A 22,286-nucleotide genomic window follows, 5' to 3' on the forward strand; every position below is an offset into this window, starting at 1 on the left:
ATATGTGGGTAGGTTTAGCTGAAATGGTAGCCAATGTTGCAAATAGGACCAATTGCCTTGTTTGCTCTCTTGGACCAGATGATTCAGAGGGAGGTATGCCCTTATTACCGATACCATTAGATCGGTAATAAGCGAAATGCCACACCAAACAGAAATACAGAATTTCCCCGGATGGAACTCAACTAAACCATTACGAGTTATACCTGTACAAGGGGAATTCTGTGTACATAAATCATCAGATGCAGCTGATTCTACCATGATAGGCTCTTCTCATTGTCACTATACTTGGGATTATGTTAAGAATAGTCAAACCTGGGCAAACGGTACTACTACCTATCGAACTCGGAATACCTTGTCCTGTGCACCTCCTTTTATTCATGCATGGAAAGTGGTATGGAACATAACTGTGACAGAAAAAGGCAATCTAACATACTGCACTGTGAACTCTCTACCCCTTTTGATATTTCGCCTTCTGTACTCCACGTACCAAAAACCTCAGACCCGATGGTTGTGGTGAATATGTGGAGAATGGGCATACAAGAAACTCCCTTCCAAATGGAGTGGGACTTGTTTCTTGGGTTGGGTATTACCACCAATGTGGATTATGCCCACCAGTTCGGCCAAGCGTACACGAAGGAATGCTGATATTTCTCATATAGCAGGAGGAAGTACCCAAAGTTGGAGCGGTACTGATGATTGGCCGCCAGAGCGCATTATAGCCTATTATGATCCTGCCTCCTGGAATCCTGGTGAGCTCATACAAGGGGCACGGGATCCTATTTATAATCTAAACAGAATAATTCGATTGCAAGCAGTAATGGAACTTGTAACCAATGCAACGGCCCAGAGTTTGAGACTTATTGCACAACAGTTGGATGAAAGTAGAGCCGCCATTTTGCAGCTGAAAATGGGAATGGATTATGTACTTGCCAGGCAGGGAGGCCTATGTGGAGTCTTGAACTTGACAGGGAATGCCTGTTGCTTTAACATTTTTGATAATGGTGAGGCAATGTCACAGGACTCAAAGGGATATTATTGTCTTGCTTGTTTTTCTTGACAGTAGTAGTATTGGTTTTATGTATGATGCCATGTATCATTTCATGTTTTAGAAGTACAATTAGCAAGATGGTTTCAAATGAAACTTTACCTCATATCATGGCCCTATACAGAGCCTTACCTCAGGAATATGATGAAAATCAAGCTATCAAGGACGCTTGGTAGGCAAGGTCCTTGAGCTTGAAAGGGGGGAATGTGGCATCTGAATATAGACTGTATTTTTAATCAAGGCTTATATTGGCTTATATTTTGATCGATTCCTAAATTCACCAATGTTTCATGCCAGGCAGAGAAAAGGCCTTGACAATTCCTCCTTGGCAATTCCTCCTAGACAAGGGGCCCCTTTGATTTATAGCAGAAGACAATTCTTAAAGTCGTAAACAGGGAATTACAGGTCAAGAGTAAGGTTACATAGACCCAACATAATTAAGAGTCGGTAAATAGTAAAATAAAACCGTTAAATTTGAGCCACAGGACAGAAGGTCAAGAGCAAAGGAAGAGAAAACAACTGGCTGGAGAAGGAGGGGAGTGTAAACAGGGGAAGAGACTTTTTCCTTCACTTTTTATTTTGAGGCTGTAAACTGTTCCTTCCTTTTACTTTGAGGAGATTTATCCTTCTAAAAAGCTATATATGTTATGTATGAAATATGCTGGCTTAAATGTAATTATGCAAAGGATCTAGAAAGAAAGAAATGCTAAATTCTTATTTCATAGAGTCATATTGCTGTGAGACCAGAGGGGCAAAACGAGCCCAGCTCCCCTGCAAGACAGAAAGACGCCAGCAAGCACTCATGACAAATGGCTGTCAGGCATTTTGTTTAGAAATTCTCAAATGAAGGAGATCTTTCAATGTTGATGTGAACTCAATATCCTTGACATATGTTTAAGATAAAAATTTAAGATTAAACATTTGTTTTAGAAGGCAATAGGGCAATAGGGCAAGAGGTGAGCTGGTAATTAAGATTCCATGTAAGATATATTATTACTTATATGTCATATAGGATAGCTCTTTGTCTCCCTTATAAGGGCAAGGAACTGGGTGTACCTTTTGGGGGTGTATCTATTGTGATTGGTTATAACAAACAGCCAATAGGAATTTCAACCAGGCTGATTGGACAGAGGCAGCCACAGGAGGAGCAAAGGGGGCTGGATTAAAGGAATATAAGTGCTGGCCAGGATGGCAAGAGGCCAGGCCAGAGCTTGGTAACCATGTACCACTGTGCCTCTTTATTTGTCTGACAAATAAATTACTATTTTAATTTCTCTATTGCTGCGTTGAATATTTCATTCCAGCTAAGCGTTAACCACAAGCAGGGTGCTACACGGGCAGGTCCACCAAAGATGATAAAAAGTTCCTTCGCATTCATTACACTTCCAACAGTTGTTATTGGGCAAATGATATATCTTTGCAAGCTTGACTGGGGTCATGTACCACCTATAGATCATTTTCATAACTTTTTGAAAGTCTTAAATTGTTATTTTTTCGTATTGATACATCCATTGTTTTATCTTCTTTGTAAGCCCCTTTGAGGCAGGGCTTTTCTTCAGCTGGAACTCGCCAGAACTCAATTCCAGCACCTCTCAGGTGGGCGCCATTGCTATTCTAAGAGAACGAGGGAGGTGCTGATGGTGAGTTCCAGCACCCCTTTTTCTAGAAAAATAGCACTGCTCTGAGGTTTGTGTGTGTGGTATTTTATTTTTTATTTTTATACAGTCAAGCAGTTTAAACTTCTTATGATTTTTAAAAAAGCCAGTATAAACTTTTTATGAAAGGGGGCAGAGTTTGCTCCCCACCCTGCTTCTGAAATTTAGTTTTCCATTCCCTCTCTCTCTCTCCCTGCCTCTTGCTCTGTTTGCTTCCTGACTCCCTTCTCCACACATTTGGATATTATATATATATGAATGAATTCATTTAGTGCCTATATAAACCAGGCACTGCATAGCCAAGAAAAGACATGGATCTATAACCACCAGGCCTCTTAGCTTCTGTCTTCCAATTACACACCATAAATTACACATCTTCCTAGTGGTTCCTAGTAACAAAGACCCACGTGTTTTTTTAATGCATTGGGAAGGAGATGAAAGGCTGCTGTTTGGAATGGGCACTGTCCTTCAAAGTTTCCTGCTGAGCCTCTTCAAGGACAGCTCATTTTTATTATTTTTATTATTATTTATTAAAGATTTTGTTTATTTACAAAAGTGTGTGCAATGTCTTTCTCTCGTATTTCTCCCCCCCCCCCATGAAACATTTTTACAAATCAGTTTAATTTGTTGAGACATTAGGAAGAAAAGGGGGAAAGAGGTGGAGGGGGGGAGATGGGTGGGGTTGGGGTCAGGTGGCGATGTTTCTATTTTACTTACTATATGTAGGGTTTGGTGTCAGCGTTGCTTGTGCACCTTCTTTGCTGTTCACTTGTGGTCCTTTGGTGGTGAGAGAGGTTGGGGTTGGCATAGGGTGTGGTTGTTCATTTGAGCTAAATCAATTCTACCATATATTTTACCCCTTTTCTCCAGGTTGAGAACAGTATGAGCTGGAGGGTTTTTTATTTACCGGTGCTTCTTTATACATTTTCTTAAAGCTTTTGCCATGCAGATTCTTTGGAACGTCAAAGAGAAAGTCTTGCACAGCTGCTTAGAGCGTGGCTCTGATAATGCCAAGGTTGCAGTTTGATCCCTGCAAATTCCTGCGTTGCGGGGTTTTCCCTTCCAACTCTAGGATTGCATTGTCTGGTCCTTCAGCACATGTCCTTGAGCCCAGTTCTGGAGGAGGGATGGCTGGACTTGTGGGGTTCCTGCATGGAATCAGGAGTCCCAATAGTGTGCAAAAAGAATACAGGTGTGTGTGTATCCTGGCAGATAAACATCTATATATTACATACCAGGTAGCCAAGAAGCTCCGTTTCAGCTGTGTGAATGCGCTCCAGTCTCAAGTCTTAATGTTGTAAATTTCTTTTTAAGTTGTAAACTGCTACAGGTTATGTGTATGATTTTGGATGAAAGTTTCCTTTTATTCTCTGTTGTCCATTGTAAAGGCCTTTGGCTATATACAAAAATTGATTGATTGTGGTGTGTATATAGCTATATCTCTTTCTCACGTTAAAATTTATTTAAGAAATAAACAGATTTAAAATAAGCAGTTGACTATTTTAAAATTTAAATAACAAAACATATAAAGCCAATACAACAATATTTAAACAGAGAGCATCTGGTTTTATTATTATTATTACACAGAGTAGGAACTGAACCAATGGATTGAAATTATAGGAAAAGATTCTGACTCAACACCAGGAAGAACTTGCTGAGTTTTAAGGGCTGCTTGGCGGTAGAATGGACTCCCTTGGAAGGTGGTGGACTCTCCTTCAACAGAGGCTTTTAAGCAGAGGTTGGGTGGTCATCTGTCATGGATTCTTGAGCTGTGATTCCTGCATTCCAGGGGGCTGGACTAGATGACTGTTTTGGTCGCTTCCAACCCTACAGCTCTATGATTCTGCCGTGGAATGGCATCATAAATCCCTGAGAAAATAGCCCGGTCTTAACCAGGTGCTGAAACTGAGCTGAAGTTGACACCAGATGGACCTCCAAATGGAACCACTGTTGGCTCTATAAGGATCAGCAGAACTGACTCTTGAATGTTGGAAGCAGAGGGAAGGTGCCCTTGTGATAACCCGAGATTGGCTCAAGAGTTTCCTGGGAGAGAAATTATATAACCCACTGTCTCCTCATCTCAATACTATTTAGGAAGTCGGCTTCCTTTTTTCTTCTAGATTATTCTCTCATGCAAGCCACACTTTTGATATCTTTGTTCCTTACTCAGCAAAGCAGCTCTCCAGTTGCCAGCCCAATCAAAGCAATCTTTTAAACTCAGTAAGGCAGATAATTTTTTTGAGTCATCTTTCTCAGCTGGGGCCATTCACTGCTTTAAACCATTACGGCTCCCAGCAGATACTTTTATTCTTTCTTAGATGTGGGCAAATGAATATCAATAGCTAAAACTGCAGAGCCAGTAGCCGATGAAAACAGTAGCAGTTTGCCCTTGTAGGTTTTGATCACAGCAAGGCACTCAGGGGCTTTAGGCTCATTAACGCCTGATGAAAAAGGAAGCCCATCTTAGGGAAAGCTAGGATGCAAGTGGGGGGGGGCAGGAGAGAGGAGGCATGCCACTGTGATCATCACAAACCTAACTATCTGAAAGCACTGGCAATGCAAATTTAGTCAGTGTCCTGAGAGGAAATACAAGATTATGTAAGAGGACAAAGACACAGACACATGGACAAGAGGAATTGTGGATAAGCCCTAAGCGCACACACCAGTTTCCAGCCCCTCAGTTTCACACTTCTTCACACTGTACATAAACTATGGAACTCACTCCCACAGGAGGCAGGGATGGCCTTTAAAAACTGGCTTTGAAAGAGGATTAGACAAATTCATGGAGGAGGAGAGGGCTCTTGGGTGGCTCTGCCCTGCCTCCACAGCTGGTCTGAACTTTAAGAACTTTCACCAGCCTAATGTAACCCATGGGCGGCAAAAGCCGGGTCAGCACCATTCTCATGAACAGGCCTTTTAAAAGTAATGCGTATTAGCCATCTGTTGTTTGTGTAGGATATTTAGAAGCATGGCAAAAGGAAGTTGCTGCAAGCATGGCTGGAATGAATTACTGCCGGTGTCAGTAGCTGGATTAATTTCCTCCTTTTGTGGATGACAAAGTCAGATGGTTGTGAATGTTGCAGAAGATGATGTAATCTGGCTTCGAGGAGACAAGAGAAAGGGCGGAGAAGGTGAGCAGACCCCCCCCCCCGAAACTGCTGCAGTGCCAACTCAAGGCACTTGCAGATGACACAGTTACTGAGCATTCACCATGCTTTGTTTGAAAGTCACTACCCATTATCATACTAGACACAACCACTTAAACATTTTTTGGTCTTTTTTTGGCTTCTTGCTTTTAAAAGCACTGCTGTAGAGCTCGGTGTGACTTACAGCCCAATCTTATGAATTGGTAGCTGCAAGTCCTACTGAGTTCAAAGGGAGTGCAGCCCGATCCTATGCATGTTTACTCAGAAGTATAGGATTTCAGCCCAGGGATGCTCTTCTGTGTTTCTTCCTTCCACCACTGCCTCCACCTTCCCCCCTTCCAGACTCTGCCTGACTGTGTGTGCTACCTATTTCAGATAGATAGCTCTGGGACCATGATCTGCTGTCCCTCTGAAATCTGCCACTGATTTGCCAGCCTCATGGTAGAGCAGGCTCTGAGCCAACCCATTGGTCCTAGACAGAGATGCAGATAAACAGCATCATGAATTATGGTCCAGGTAAGCAAAGTCTGTGCCATGGGATGGATTAATGCAGCAGGGAGGAAGACGCTTGGTTAGTTTGTGCATGCAAGTCTACGAGTGTGATAAAAGTTCCACAGGTGCCTTTGAGAAGTTTGGTGGTGCTTTTTTAAAAAGCTACATTACTGGAGGAGATGAAACATTTATTTCCAGCAAAAATGGAAGCATTTCACACCTGCTGGGGCTCATTAAACATTTCCTGCACCTGAGTTAGCCTTTGGCACTCTCCCAGAGATGCCACAAATGATCCAGAGCAAGCACGAAGTTTGACTAACTGGAGCACACGTCTTGGATGCCTGCCAAGGGAAGCCTTTCATCCTCAAAGGAGAAATGTCTCCAAGGATGAGTCAGTAAAGACAGCAACTAAGCAACACAGACGAAAGAGAGAGAGAAAAAAAACCTACCAGCTTTGAACTGCTCTGAAGTCTGGGGGATAAGAAGTCACAAAAATGACATAAGTGGGTTATTCATGATTCTGAACTTGAAAGATGGAGTTTGATGTGTTATTTAGGACTGATGAAAAGGGGAGGACTGAAGCTCACTGGAAGAGACCCAGTTTGCACGCAGAAGTTCTCAGGCTCAACCCCCCAGAAATCTCTTGGTAGTGTCTGGGAATATCCCCTGCCTTAAACCCCAGAGAGCCACTGCCAGCCAGTGTAGACAAAACTGACCTATATGGACCAAGGGCCTGATTCAGTGGCAGCTTCCTGAATTCCTAATTTGGGATGCTGGCATTATGTCCAAATGAGCCCAGCAGAGACACTGCAAAGGGACCATCATCGCCAACTGTTAAACAACTGGGAGAGGAGAGCTCAGAAAATGCCCTCTAATGACATTAGGGACTTAAAACTAAAGACCCTGAAGTCTGAGCTGGCACTGACGTTTCCCTTCAGATTATTTTATTTTATTTTATTTATATCTCATGCTTTCCTCCAAAGAGCTCGAGGTGGTGTGAACAGTTCTTCTCATTTAATCCCCACAATGTGAGAGAGATGTGGCTGAGATGCAGTGACTTGCCCCCAAGAGCACTCAGTGAGCTTCATAGCCAAGTGGGAATTTGAAGCCTGGTCTCCCAAGTCCTAGTCTGACACTCTAACTGCTACACCACACTGCCTTGCCCTTGAAGAGAAGACTGGGGCTGAAAAACCAAGGTAGAGTGTGTGTGCATGGAGGCTTGAGTTTTTAGAGGAGCACAATACCTAAGATTGCAGAATATCACTGCTTACATTTATATATACATGTATGTTTCTTCTTCTTATTTGGCGATCACTTGTAGCTGAGTAAGATTGTCTTCCATAAACATGGTTTTAACAATGAGTCCATAAGTGACTGTGGAGGCCAATTCTGGGTCCACACGTCCTTCCACTGTGGGGACATTGGTTTCCGGGTGGGAATTGATCACGGTGTGGATTTGCCAAGCGTGCCTTCCTCTTACTTAGCATGTTTCTCCCTTGCGTCCTGTCTTCAAAGCCCATGACACCTTTGGTAAAGGCTGCTCTCTAATTGGAGCGCTTGCAGGCAAGTGTTTTCCTATTGTTGGTATTTATACTACATTTTTTAAAATTTGCCTTGAGACAGTCTTTAAACCTCTTTTGTTGACCACCAGCATTATGCTTTCCATTTTTAAGTTCGGAAGATGATAATCAGGCATCCGCACAACATGACCAGTCCAACAAAGTTGATGTTGAAGAATCATTGCTTCAGCACTGGTGATCTTTGCTTCTTCCGGTGCACTGATATTAGTTTGCCTGTCTTCCCAAGTGATGTGTAAAATTGAGTGTATGTTTTATTTAATCAATGTACCACTTTATATTTCAACAAAAATCTTTTATCAGTTTATGCATCCCATTATATTGCAAGTTCAAAAGCAGTTCAAAAGCACCCCCGGGTGCAAGTAGATAAATAGGGACTGCTTACCAGCGGGAAGGTAAACGGCGTTCCGTGTGCTGCGCTGGCTCGCCAGATGCAGCTTGTCACGCTGGCCACATGACCCGGAAGTGTCTGCGGACAGCGGTGGCTCCCAACCTATAGAGTGAGATGAGCGCACAACCCTAGAGTCTGGCAAGACTGGCCCGTACGGGCAGGGGTACCTTTACCTTTTTATATTGCAAGCAATATAAAAAATGCAATACAAGTTCTGCTTTCAAAGCCAAACAAGGAAGGAGCAACAAAGAAACGGTTGTGGAACAACTGAGTTTTCCTACTTCTATGTGGGATCATGAAAGACCACATGACTGTTGGGTCTCCTTGTGTTTGCATGGAGAAGAGTGGTCAGCTCATTTCCCCTCTGCCACAGGACACTTTGTTAATATGTGTTGTGTCATTAAACCCCCTTTGTTTTCAGGAGGAGGAAGAGGCAGATTTCCACATTGCAATGGGATTTCAACACACACACACGCCACCATGAGCAGGTCTTTGCCAGTGGTCAGTCTGCACAAAAAGGTGATAGGCTCACAGTATTAATCTGAGTTTGATCAGTCCTCAGTGGGAGCCCCAGATTTAGGCTACTCTGAGCTTCCAAAAGGAAAGGAAGAATGAAATATAAGTGAACACACAATGCACCTTCTTTTACTGAACAACTGCAACACTCTTGGGTGATGACTTCCAAGTGTGTATTGGCTGCTGCAGGTACAATGGTCACATCCCTCCCCCCCCAATGCTTTTCAGTGGGGCCAGGTCACATCTGGAAGGCCTGCGTCCTCATTGGTGGGTGCTAAGTGACAACTTGCAAGATTGAAGAAACCATCACAGATTGAATGAGCACACAGAGGTTGTGTGTGCACGTGTGTGTATATGACATTGCAAGCAGCAACTCTGACTGACTTGTATGCTTATCAGAATGAAGAATGCACAGCCCTTAGAAAACTTGGCACTGAAATGTCTTTGCATCTGCCTCAAATGATGTGTAGTCTTTCGATTTTCACCTCCTAGAGCTAATAATTGATGGTTTGAGTCCCTGAATAATTTCCTTTCCCTGTTCCATTATTCTTTAAATCACTCTTCCTAATTTCTCAAAATGCCTCTCATATTCTTTTTGGCTATAAATTACTCACCAACAAATTGAAACATGATTCTCTTTTGCCGTCACCTTGCTTCAAGAAATGTTGCTGGCACGTTTAAAGACAGGAACTTTCTCAAGAGCATGGGCATAGCCACAATTTTTGTTAGGGGGCGGCAGAACCTCAGATTTGTATTAATTTGTAATGATATGTATTGATTTAAGGGGGCAGCTGCCTCATGCCCCCTGGCTATGCCCATGCTCAAGAGTTGGCTCTGCTGATGATTCACGAAATCCCTCTTTATTAGCATCCTCACGGCCACTTGTAATTATTCCCAATCATTCAAAGAACATGGTCAAAGCCATGAAGTGCAAAGGTGGCCTTAACCCCTTAGCAACGCCTGGTAACAGAAAGCACTTGCTTCTTCATTTGCAAGCAGAACTGAACTGCCCTCTTCCTTCAGAACGATAGCTAGTTGGTGCTGAGTCTGTCCAGCACCTCAATCCTACCCTGTAAGACTGAGACTGAGAGGAATCTCAATCCTTTCTCAGTCCTTACTCAATTTTACCCACTGAGACTGAGAGGAATTTCACTCTAGTTTACCCATTGCCATGCCAACACTGCCTGCCTTACGCTGCTCAACATGGGGCTTGTGTACTCTGAATGAGACAGTGGGAGAAAAGCGAAAATCCTGTGGATCCGTATAAATTATATACATTGGGCACAGTTGCACAATTTCTCTTCATTTGCATAATTAATTCACCCTTCACAAATTTGCATAATTTTGGACTTTGCTGGTCCACAATAAATGGGCAAGGAGGTGTACAGGGCACCAAAGGCCCTTTCTGCTATCATAAGGATTTCAACGTTCAGAAAAGGGCAACCAAAATGGTTGATGGGGTGGGGTGACGTCCCTATGAAGAAAGGTTGCAGCATTTGGGACTTTTTAGTGTAGAGAAAAACCGAGTAAGGGGTGACATGACAGAGGCTTATAAAATTATGCACGGCAGGGGGAAAGTGGAGAGAGAAAAGGTTCTCTCTCATTCTCGTAACGCGAGAACTCATGGGCATCCAATGAAGCTGAACATGAGAAGATTCAGGACAGGAAAAAGGAAGTCCTTCTTCACACAGAGCTAGTTAAACTATGGAACTCAGGAGGCAGTGATGCCCACCAGCCTAGATGGCTTTGAAAGAGGATTAGACAAGTTCATGGAGGAGAGGGCTATCAAAGGCCAGTAGCCATGATGGCTGTGTTTTGCCTCCAGAGTTGGAGGCTGTCATGGTCCGGTTCAAGGGCTAGGGACGTCGGGACCGGGGGCAAGATGGCAGGGTGGGAGCAGGAATGGGAGTCCAGAAGCCAGGAAGCCAAGGGTCTGAGGGTCAGAGAGCCAGGAGTCAAGAAGCCAAGGGTCCGAGGGTCAGGAAACAAGGAGTCATGAAATCAAGGGTCTGAGGATGAAGAAGCAAGGAGTCACGAAGTCAGGGGTCCGAGGCTCAAGAAACAAGGAGTCAAACGCAGCAAGGCAGGGAACGTATTGCTGTGGCAAAAAGCTGAAGGGAAAAGCTGACCTTATATCCTTTCCCAGCTCTTACCACCAGGTGCTGTGAGTTACCAGTCGGCCTCACCTGTGAGGCCGCACCTTGCCTCTTCAGAACATATTTAGGAAGGCCCCAGTCCTGCAAAGTCCTCTTGGTCACAGGGCCCGGCTCCTGCACGCACTCCTGACAGAGGCAGCAATGTGTCTGAAAGCCAGGTGCTGGAAATTGCAGGAGGGGGGAGAGCTCTCATGCTCAGGTCCTGCTTATGGGTTTTTCCACAGGCCATTGTGAGACCAGGATGCTAGACTAGATGAGCCATTGGTTCCAGAAGGTTCCTCTTCCGTTCTTATGAAATGCTAATTCTAATACCAAAGGGATGGCCAATATCGTGCCTGCAGATGCCCCTGCCAATATATCATTTTTGCCCAAGAAATATCTCAGTACCTATTCTGAGCAACTCCCCTATGAGGAAATTACATTATTTGGCGCTTTTGAGTTAAGGAAGAGGCAAGCAGGTGGAGACATGCTGCCTCCCAGTGGCAACAGAGCTGGATTCATTGGGATGTGGATGGGGCAGAGTGAGGCTGTGGTGGCGTGACTCTTGCATTGCAGGAGTTTGGGCTAGATGGCCCTTGGGTTCACACCCAATTCTACGGTTCTGTGATTCTGTAATGAAGATGGGGGGACTCTGGGCTGTTGGCAGCAGCAGTGTGCCTGGAGATATGCGGACTCCTGTGGCTCCACTGTTGACACCAGCCTTGCCTTCCCAAAAGTCTCGCCCTGCCATCCCTGAAACCACCATGAAGATGCCCCATCTGCTACTGTTGCTCCTCCCTTGTGCTGCAGGCTGCTGTTGTTGTTTAGTCGTTTAGTCGTGTCTGACTCTTTGTGACCCCCTGGACCAGAGCACGCCAGGCACTCCTGTCTTCCACTGCCTCCCGCAAACTCATGCTGGTAGCTTCAAGAACACTGTCCCACCATCTCGTCCTCTGTCGTCCCCTTCTCCTTGTGCCCTCCATCTTTCCCAACATCAGGGTCTTTTCCAGGGAGTCTTCTCTTCTCATGAGGTGGCCAAAGTCTTGGAGCCTCAGCTTCACAATCTGTCCTTCCAGTGAGCACTCAGGGCTGATTTCCTTCAGAATGGAGAGGTCTGATCTTCTTGCAGTCCATGGGACTCTCAAGAGTCTCCTCCAGCACCATAATTCAAAAGCATCTATTCTTCGGCGATCAGCCTTCTTTATGGTCCAGCTCTCACTTACATCACTACTGGGAAAACCATGGCTTTAACTATACGGACCTTTGTTGGCAAGGTGATGTCTCTGCTTTTTAAGATGCTGTCTAGGTTTGCCATCGCCTTTCTCCCAAGGAGCTGGCGTCTTTTAAATTCGTGGCTGCTGTCACCATCTGCAGTGATCATGGAGCCCAAGAAAGTAAAATCTCTCACTGCCTCAATTTCTTCCCCTTCTATTTGCCAGGAGGTGATGGGCCCGGTGGCCATGATCTTCGTTTTTTTGATGTTGAGCTTCAGACCATATTTTGCGCTCTCCTCTTTCACCCTCATTAAAAGTTTCTTTAATTCCTCCTCACTTTCTGCCATCAAGGTTGTGTCATCTGCATATCTGAGGTTGTTGGTATTTCTTCCGGCAATCTTAAAGCAGGCGTCTTTTAATTTCGTGGCTGCTGTCACCATCTGCAGTGATCATGGAGCCCAAGAAAGTAAAATCTCTAGAAGAGCAAAGAAAGGTGTGTTTGTATCATGAAAGGTCAAGACAAGAGGCTTCCACGGGGGAATGCACCCTCTGCTCCTGGCCGCCCACATCCCAGCGCTGAGAAGAGACTCGGGATGCTGCTGCCTCCAATTACTTGGCCTCCCTTTCATTTTTGTGATGCAGGAGGGGGTGGGACCCCCTGCCAAACGGAAGATGGGAAGGAGTCTCAGGGTCATTTGTCGCTCTCTGGTTGGTGATGAGGAAGCCTCCCCTGTTGTGAAGCAAAGATGTTTGTTTCCTCTTGAAGAAAGAAAGAGAAGCTGCTTAGAGACGGCTTTGTTTTTCTCTTAGCTGAGTTGAGCATTGACTCCCTTCAGCCCAGAGATAACTTTGGCCTTTGGCTAATGAATAATAATAATAAATAATACTAATAATTTTTATTTGTACCCCGCCCTCAGGGCAGCTAACACAAATAAAATCACAGTAAAAACATAATAGGGGGAAAAGAGAGGGGGGGAGGGGAAACCTCAATTTAAAATACAAGTTAAAATGCAATTTAAAATGCAGCCTCGTTTTACAGTAGCTGATAAATCAAGACCATAAGGAGAGGGAAACACAAGGGTCAGACCGAGTCCAAACCAAAGGCCAGGCGGACCAGCTCTGTCTTGCAGGCCCTGCGGAATGATGAAACAATCTATGGCCTTTTAAACTGGGTGGTGGGGTCATTGTGCTTTTGTATTGTAAGCCACCCTGTGATCTTCAGAGGAAGGGTGGTATAGAAAATTAATTAATTAATTAATTAATTAATTAATTAATTGTAACGACTTCAGTGTACAGTATGTGCGTTTATTTCCATGTCTTGTTTCCCCAGGCTTAAGAGGAATCTGTAGCAGCTGCAGAAACCCTGCATTTGCTGGCATGGAGGAAGGCAAGGTGTCAGTATTAAAGGAGCACCAAGCAATATTAAAATCTTATCCATCGCTCAGTCATTGCCAGGACTTCATTCATTGCCTGAAACCACTGAATGGTGAATGCAGGATAGTCTCTCAGAAAGCAAATAAGCAAAACAGTAATTTCCCCACCTATTTGCCCGGGGCAGTAGATCCCAATGTCAACCTTTATTTCCCCCTCCATTTTTCCTGATGTAGATCTTCCCGGACCCCTTCTTTCCTGGTGAGAAGGGGGTGCACTTTGGGGTCTACCTCAGGGGCAGAAATGTATTGGGTTGGCCCTGCCCCTTAGAGGAGGAAGGCTATACTGCAACATTTTGTTGCAGACGAGTGTTTTATACCTCTGACTCCCATCAGGAATATGTGTAGAATACCTGGGCCACTGAAGCCTGTGTGTGTGTCCAGAGTGGGCTTCACATGGGAAGTGAGTCGTTTTTGCTCTTGTTCTTGGGGATGGGTGATGTCACAGCAAAAGGGAATTCCAACTTAGACAACAGCAAAGAATTTGCCCATTGCTAGCTTACTTACAGTCTTCTTAGCTGTGATTCTGACATTGCAGGAGACACTTTGGGATCTGTGAAACTCTAGTCCTTAGCATCTATTTTCTTGATCTGTGTTTCATTCCACTTGCAGATGTTTTAATCCTTTTCAGAGAAGATTTATTCCGTCCACAATTAAATCTCCTCCACTGACAGGATGGCTTATTCTGATAACTGGCTACAGCATACAGCAAATGACATGTCAGCCTTGGAAGGCAGGGTGTGGGGGGAATCAAATCTTGTGTTCTGATGCATTAAATTAATTCTAATATTTTCCTGAATGTCAGTTTGCTCTCGGGAGAGCTCACAAAGTCTATTCATGATTATAATGTTTAACTGAATTGCACATTTCCATTCTCTGAGACTACAAAGGACCACCATGACCCGCTTTCTAACTAGCATACTTGATTTAACTTACATGATCTTGGGATGCTATTATTTGCACATACCTGATTTCATTTTGAAATCCTTTCCAGAAGGCATATTTCAATAATCCTACTCTTTGGGTGGAAATATTCTTTAGTAACAGACAAAGGTGGGTGGGTGGTTTTTGTTTTTTTGCTGTTTTTAATGGGCAAACAAGCAATGAATTCTGAAACCTTTTGCGATGAATGTTGGATGGATTTGACATTTGTTACAAACCTGTAGTAGACACTTGCTAAGCATCTTTGAAATGTTTCTCAAAATATGAATGCTCAGTATATCTTTAGCATTGCACCATAAGTACTTGTTGTCCATTATAGCCGTATTTCTTACAACAACCTGATTATGCAGAGGCAGGCAATAGAATCATAGAATCATAGAGTTGGAAGAGACCACAAGGGCCATCGAGTCCAACCCCCTGCCAAGCAGGAAACACCATCAGAGCACTCCTGACATATGGTTGTCAAGCCTCTGCTTAAAGACCTCCAAAGAAGGAGACTCCACCACACTCCTTGGCAGCAAATTCCACTGTCAAACAGCTCTTACTGTCAGGAAGTTCTTCCTAATGTTTAGGTGGAATCTTCTTTCTTGTAGTTTGGATCCATTACTCCGTGTCCGCTTCTCTGGAGCAGCAGAAAACAACCTTTCTCCCTCCTCTATGTGACATCCTTTTATATATTTGAACATGGCTATCATATCACCCCTTAACCTCCTCTTCTCCAGGCTAAACATGCCCAGCTCCCTTAGCCGTTCCTCATAAGGCATCGTTTCCAGGCCTTTGACCATTTTGGTTGCCCTCCTCTGGACACGTTCCAGTTTGTCAGTGTCCTTCTTGAACTGTGGTGCCCAGAACTGGACACAGTACTCCAGGTGAGGTCTGACCAGAGCAGAATACAGTGGCACTATTACTTCCCTTGATCTAGATGCTATACTCCTATTGATGCAGCCCAGAATTGCATGGACAGGAATTCCCATCATTCTTGGCTGGGGCAGAAAGGAGTTGTATTTAATTATTTATTTATTCATTGCATTTATATCCCACCTATTGCTCCAATGAGCTCAAAGTGGCCGACATGCTTCTCCTCCCCCTCTTCCTCATTTAACCCTCACAACAACCCTGTGTGGTAGGTTAGGCTAAGAGACAGTGATTGGCTCATGATCACCCAGTGAGCTTCATGGCTGAGTGGGGATTTGAACCCTGGTCTCCCAGGTCCTAGTCTGACACTCTAACCACTACTCCACACTGGCTGTCCAACAACATTTGGAGGACACCCTGTTGGCTACCCCAATTGTAATTTGGGCATCATCATTAGGGAAGTACCTGTGCTTCAGGCCCTTACTGTTGTAATATAGTCACTGACTTACACTTGTGTGCATGAAAGAGTTAACCTGAGCCCAGAGCTCAGGTGCAAGTGGGTGTGCCTTGACAGGCTCTCCAGCAGGCTCTGCTTCCCCCTCCTTTCTCTTCTCTCTTTGTGCCATGCAGCTTTGGCTCCCAGCTCAGCTGATTCTGCAGCTGAACTGAATCTTAGCTAACTCAAATATTTCATTACCTTTTTTGTAAGAAAACAAAGTCCTTGTCTAGTCATTTAGAACCTTTTTCATCTTTGTCTTATGGCCAGCAGGTGGAGACCTGTTGGATGTAACTTCTGGAAACACTGCAAGTAAAATTTTCACTTATTTGGAAAGCTAAGTGCCTGTGATTTATTCTAGCCTAAGTATTTGGGGGGAATTTTGTTTAAAGGTGGATGCGGGCTGGTGTAAATCTAAGTTTTAATGTGTTTGGAGCAATTGCCGAGTAAGAATCTCTTCCAACTCTCTCTCTCTCTTACGTAATAGGAAACCATCCTTCAGTTCCTAGGTAGGATTGGTGGTTTTAAACTGCAGAATTTCTGGGTTTTGTGCAAAGAAATGGCAGCCTTGTATCCTGCTGTGTTTCATTCCCCATAAATAGTTTGTTTCCATTTCAGTATCATTGGTGTGTAAAAAATGCACAGGCTAAGCAGGGTCTGATTCTTGTTTCCTAGTCCCTTATTCTCATTGCCCTTCCCGGCTTGCCACTCGCCTATCCACATGGCTCCTTCACTGAGGGCGGCCGGAGAGTGAAGCATGAAAAGAAGCCACAGAGACTTGGCTTGCTAGGTGGTCCATGGTGCAGCCTACTTCACGGGGGTGTTAGGGGCCATTTTATGTGCTGGTGAGAACCCTGATGTCCTTGGAGGGAGGGCAGCATAAAAACCCAGCAAGCAGTAATAACAGACAGTTTAATAAGTAAAAGTTACCTTGCACTCCTCTCGGTATATAAAAAAGCACCGACCCTGAGGGCAAGACACTATGCGCATGTACTGAAATGAAGTTCGTTCAGCACTGAAGGACCACGAGTAAAGACAAGACAAGACAAAATGAAACAAATAAAGTAGTGACCTACTCCTGCTCTTTCTCCAGCTGCAGAGGCAAGGAGGGAAGCTCTTCCAGGAAATCTTGAAAAGTAGCCCTTCATATTACAGAGACCTGTTATCAGACAATAATACAGTGGCAAAGATCTCTGTGGAAGCCACGTTATAAGATCAGTTAAATTAATGGGAGTTCCCATATGGTGGAAGTTATAAAGGGAGATAATTACTATCTGTAGTAGTGATGTATTAAAATGCTAATTGCTGTTGTCAGCAAGGTGGGGTTTTTTAAATATAGGGGTCATATTAAAGTCTCCAGCGTGTCTCCTTAATTATATAGAAAGGTAAGCAGTCATACCAAGACGACTGTATTTCTTTGCTATTGTTACATGCATTAGTGGCTGAAATGCTGCATTCACTGAAAACAAGAACAGGAACAATGAGGGTCTCAGAAATGTTCATTGCAGTTGGATTAGCGGCTCATCAAAGACTCTTATGACAATATCATATTCTAATGGTTTTTAAATAGTGTTTCAACTACAGATGATCGTTATCTGAATTTGGTTATCTTTGCAACAATGACATTTTTATTTTAAAGTTTCAATAAATAATATTTGTAGGTTGTTTATTTTAAGGATGTGTGGATATATTTTTTGGTTTTACACTTGTAAACAGCTTAGAAGTCTTTCTGGCAAGTAAGGGTATATCAAATTAATAAAATAAAAAAATAAATCAGCCTCCATCCTTCAGCTCCAGCGCAAAAATTAGAAGTCTTCTTCTGGTAAATTTCTGGTCTGAATCCACCGCATCATTGCAGAAGTATCATCTGCCAGGTACTTAGACTGCAACCCTCTGGGAGTAAGTCCCATTGAACTCAATTGTATTTACTTCTCGATAAACCTCCATAGGAGTACTGCACTGTTAATAAACTGCACAGTGTCTCCCTAGACGGCATCCAAGGGAAAATGCTCCCAGAAGGATAATTTGCAAGTCAAATTTAGGAATTAACTCCATTTCCTACAAAATAAAATAACAAGCTAAAATAACAAGAAAAACTCTACATGGAGTTCAGAAACCAAAATTAATTTCTAAGTGTTAGCATCTATGCAAAGGGCGATTAATGAGCTTGGGTACTTCAAAGCAGGTAGTATTTTTCTCGATGTAGAATTAATGAAGAGCAGATGGAAACCCAAGCTTCCCTGTGGGTGGCGGGCAATGGAGAAAAGTGATTCCTCTGTGAGACACGCAGAGTGCATGCTCGACAGCAAATCCTGCCTGTAGTCCAGGGATATGAAAATGAGCCTCCAAATCTGCTGAGCGTGCACAAAGTGTTTCCACTCCCCACTGGGCAAAAATGGCCAGCTGCTTAGCATGGGGGGTGTTGGGTTCCACAAGTTCTGTTATTCCACCATGTGCTGCACAATCCTATGGATGTTTCCTCTGAAGGAAAGTCCATTGAGTCCAATGGATTTAACTTCCAAGTAAGTAAAGCGAGTACAGGATTGCAAGGTTTTATAGGATAAAACTACTGCTTGAGCATTTCCAGATGAGGACAGAGGGAAGGGATGAGCAGTAGTCCTTGCACCTCCACAACCTCAACCTAGGTAAGTCCCATCCATCCATCTCCTCCAGCCTGTCAATTTGCTCCATAACAGTCTGGAAGCTGTTTAGGGGCCCATGGGCTCACCTGGAAAAGCAAAGGGGCTTCTAGCAGCATTGCAGTGATGTGTGTGCTGAAGCTCAACAGAGATCCCAACCCTTAAAAAAAAAAAAAGCTTTGGCAGACCCGTGGTGGTTAATGAAAAGGCTTAATTGATAATCAGCTAGTGAAGATTGCAGGACACTTTGTAGGAGGGGAATAATCTGTTCCTAATTATGACTAAATCCTATCTTTATGCATGAGATAGGACATGTGCCAAAGAGATAAGGTGTTTGCCAGTGTATATTGCCAGGCCAATAAAATATTTCAAGTACTTCTTCACATGAAAGATCCTGGGCTTTCTATTGGGAACCTCCCTGGGATCTTCAGATGAAGGGCAGTGTACAAATTTAATAAATTCTCTGCGCCTCCTTTCTGTCTCATTTCCCCATATTAAGGTTACCAGATTTTTTTCAATGAATCCAGGGACACTTTAAATACCTACCTACCTACCTACATACTGCAAGTTTGGGACGTTGATGCTGCAGCAGTGGCGGTGGCAGAGGGACAGCTGCCGTCTTGACCACAACCGCCACGTTTCCCCTTCCTCCGAAGCTTCTATCTCTTCTCTCCATGAGACTGGGCAGCCCGAGTTGTTGGTTCTTTGGTGGTGGGGAAGCGGTGTGCAGTGGGTCAGGTGTGGAGGAGGGCCGAGAGCGTTGGCGGGGAGGCTTAGGCAGCGCTATGCCTCCCTTCCCATTGGAGCAGCCCCAATCCCATTCCCATTTGCGTGCAAGCAGGAGGAGGCGGGGATCCCTCAGCTGGGAAGGGAGGCTTCCCGTTGCCTAACTGAGAGATCCCTGCTCCCTCTGATAGGCAGCATGGAGCCTCCCTTCACAGCTTAGTTGCTGGGGTCAAGGAAAGTGGAGGCAGCCCAGAAGCTGCATCTTAGAGCCCCTGCAGCACCATCATATGGGGACTTCCGAGCAGCTCCTGAAGCCAGCCAGAGCCAACTGCTCCGGGCTGCTGAGACTGCGTTTCCCAGGGATGTTAGATGAAATCTGGGGACATTCCGGGGATGGAATTTGTTCGGGGACTTCTTCGCAAATCTGGGGACTGTCCCCAGGAAATGGGGATGTCTGGTAACCCTACCCCATATCCCTTTTCAACTCTGATTATGCTCAGCCACTTTCTACCTTCTTCTGTATCCCACTGAAAGCTACCAACATGTCCAGTGTCTCTGCCCCTCGCCTGAGCCCCTGATGCTTCCCAAACATGCCTTTTATCCCCCCCCTCCATTATAATGTTCTTGGAATAACTCTATCAACACTTGTCTAATATCTATATTAGCTGAGGGGGTGCCTTTCTGGGCTGGTGGGCATATTTGGAATCCTGAGAAAGTGCCACAGGCACCAATCCAAAATGGCTGAAATGGGCCCCGCGGCATAAGACAAAATGGCTGCCACATCTCACAGAGCAGAAAGAGGGACAGAAACACACCCCACCTCCCTACCAAGATCTGTGGCACTACCCACCCATTCTCTCCCCTCCCTCACCCCCCTGGTTATATCAGTGGAAGATCTATTTTCACTCTTTTAAGAGACATATTTTTTTTATTACTTTGATATGATCCACTCAAAGCTTCTCCAGAAACAATATCATTGAAGTTCTGATCCATCAAATGTAACACAATTTGCAGTTGAGTTGATCATATTGGAATTTCTCATTTGAGTTTGTCAACACTTTGTAAACAAGAACATCATACAGATATACGCCAAAACAGGAAGAGCACACAGGTCAGTTATCCCATCACTTCTTCATTTCACAGCAAAAAAAGCTACAACAATTGTTGCAAATTTAAGTAGAAACACTTAGGCACGAACAAAGTGGCCCAGAAATTTGTACAATATGCACAAGAAATTACAGTGTGTTGAGAGAGATGACAGATTTATCCCTGCCTCAGTGTTAAAAATAATGTTCTTCTCTCAAAAGACATCTCACTTCTTCAGAGGGATTTTACACATGCACATTACTTTGCTTTTGCTGAAGAATAAAGAGCATGGATGGGTGGACACAATAGATTGAGGCTCTCTCTGTGGCATTAGATGGTTGGAGGTGATGAGCATATGAACCAGCTCTTAGGGTGTCTTCACAGAGGCAGTGCAGAGATCAGTTGTGAGGGAATGATAGCAAGAGAGGGCTCTTTCCCTCTGCCTTGCTTGTGGGCTTGTCAGAGGGATCTCTTTGTCCACTTCGGTGGGAAAGAGAATTAGATGGACCTTTGATGTGACCCAGCAGAGCTCTTCTGATGCTCACCCTGGAGACAGTTCAGCAATTCTGTGGTCCACAATTGGGCTATGAGCTTTTCACACTATTCTTGGGACTGCATCCTCATATTTCTTTGCTGCATCAAAGCGAGGGAGGGACTTGCGCCTGACATCAGGCTATGTGGCCCGGGTTCAGGAACCTTTCTTTACCCTGCTTTTTGCCTTGAACAGAACTGGGCTGCAGAAAGCTTCAGCACCAGCAAGCAATCCCACAGCTCAATCATTTGTTGTCAGTTTAAGGGACTGTCCTCACAGTACCTAAGGCAGCCTTCTCCAACCTGATGCCCTCCAGATGTTTTGGACAACTGTAATAATAAAAATGATATCACCAACCAACCCCAGCCAGCACAGCTGTGTTGGCTGGGGCTAATGGCAGATGTAAGCCCAAACATCTGGAGGGCTCCAAACTGGAGAATGCTGTCATAGGGAAGTGATCCACTACATGTGTGCAAGGATCTACATAATAGTGGAGGGATCCCTTTGAGCATGTGTGCATTACAGCCCCTGGGGCCATTATGGGAAATCAATATCCATTTGCATTTCCTGTCTCTTCACATCAGGTTGCTGGATTTTCCATGACTTCATTGGAGATGTGTCGCTCTCCATGCATTTTTAAAAATTGTTCTGCCTGCATTTCCCTCCACACCCTTTGGGCTATACAGTACATTCCATCTTGTGCCATTATCTAATGCCATCTTTACTTACACTCCTGCTTTCCACAGATTCTTCTTGTCTTAATCTTATTACGGGCTGAGGCTATGCACCTCCGTCCTATGATGCCAGCGCTGGGTGTGCATGACAATAGCCGGTTCGTTTTGGGTCCTTTGCCAGTTGGCAATAATCACAAGGGATATTTGCTGCAAAAAGGCATCCTTAATGATGCACATCTGGGACTCACAGCAGGGATGCTCTCCACCTGAGCTGTCTCTTGCAAATGGCAGAACTCCACAGAAGACACCTGCATGTCAGAGACAGTTTTGACAACTGGTGGGAGGAAGAGCTTTGCTGGAAGGGTTCCAAGGATTCAACAGGGGTGTGTGGCTTGTGTGTGCATACAGTATTTTAATGTTTTGCCATTTGGGGGATAGGGTTGAATCTTCTCTTTCTATAGAAAAAGGACCATATAATTGAGAAGCCTAGGCTGAATTGTTTTTCTCCCCATCAAACTAGTTTCCTATCCTATCTGTAGGAATTCCAGATTTCTCACGAGAGGAATGGGGCAATGAAACAGTACATTTTTTCATGGTTTGGTTCGGCTCTCTATCCCCTAAACTGGTGCATATGTAAAAACATGCCCTGAGCATAGGAACCTAGATATCTGTAGGGTTTCAGTGCAACCTTTGGGGCCTTTAAAAGGAATTTGGAGTACCTCCATAAATTAGGTG

Source organism: Podarcis erhardii (genome assembly GCF_964252035.2).
Source record: "Podarcis erhardii genome assembly, chromosome: 7".
In the NCBI taxonomy this organism is placed as follows: Eukaryota; Metazoa; Chordata; class Lepidosauria; order Squamata; family Lacertidae; genus Podarcis; species Podarcis erhardii.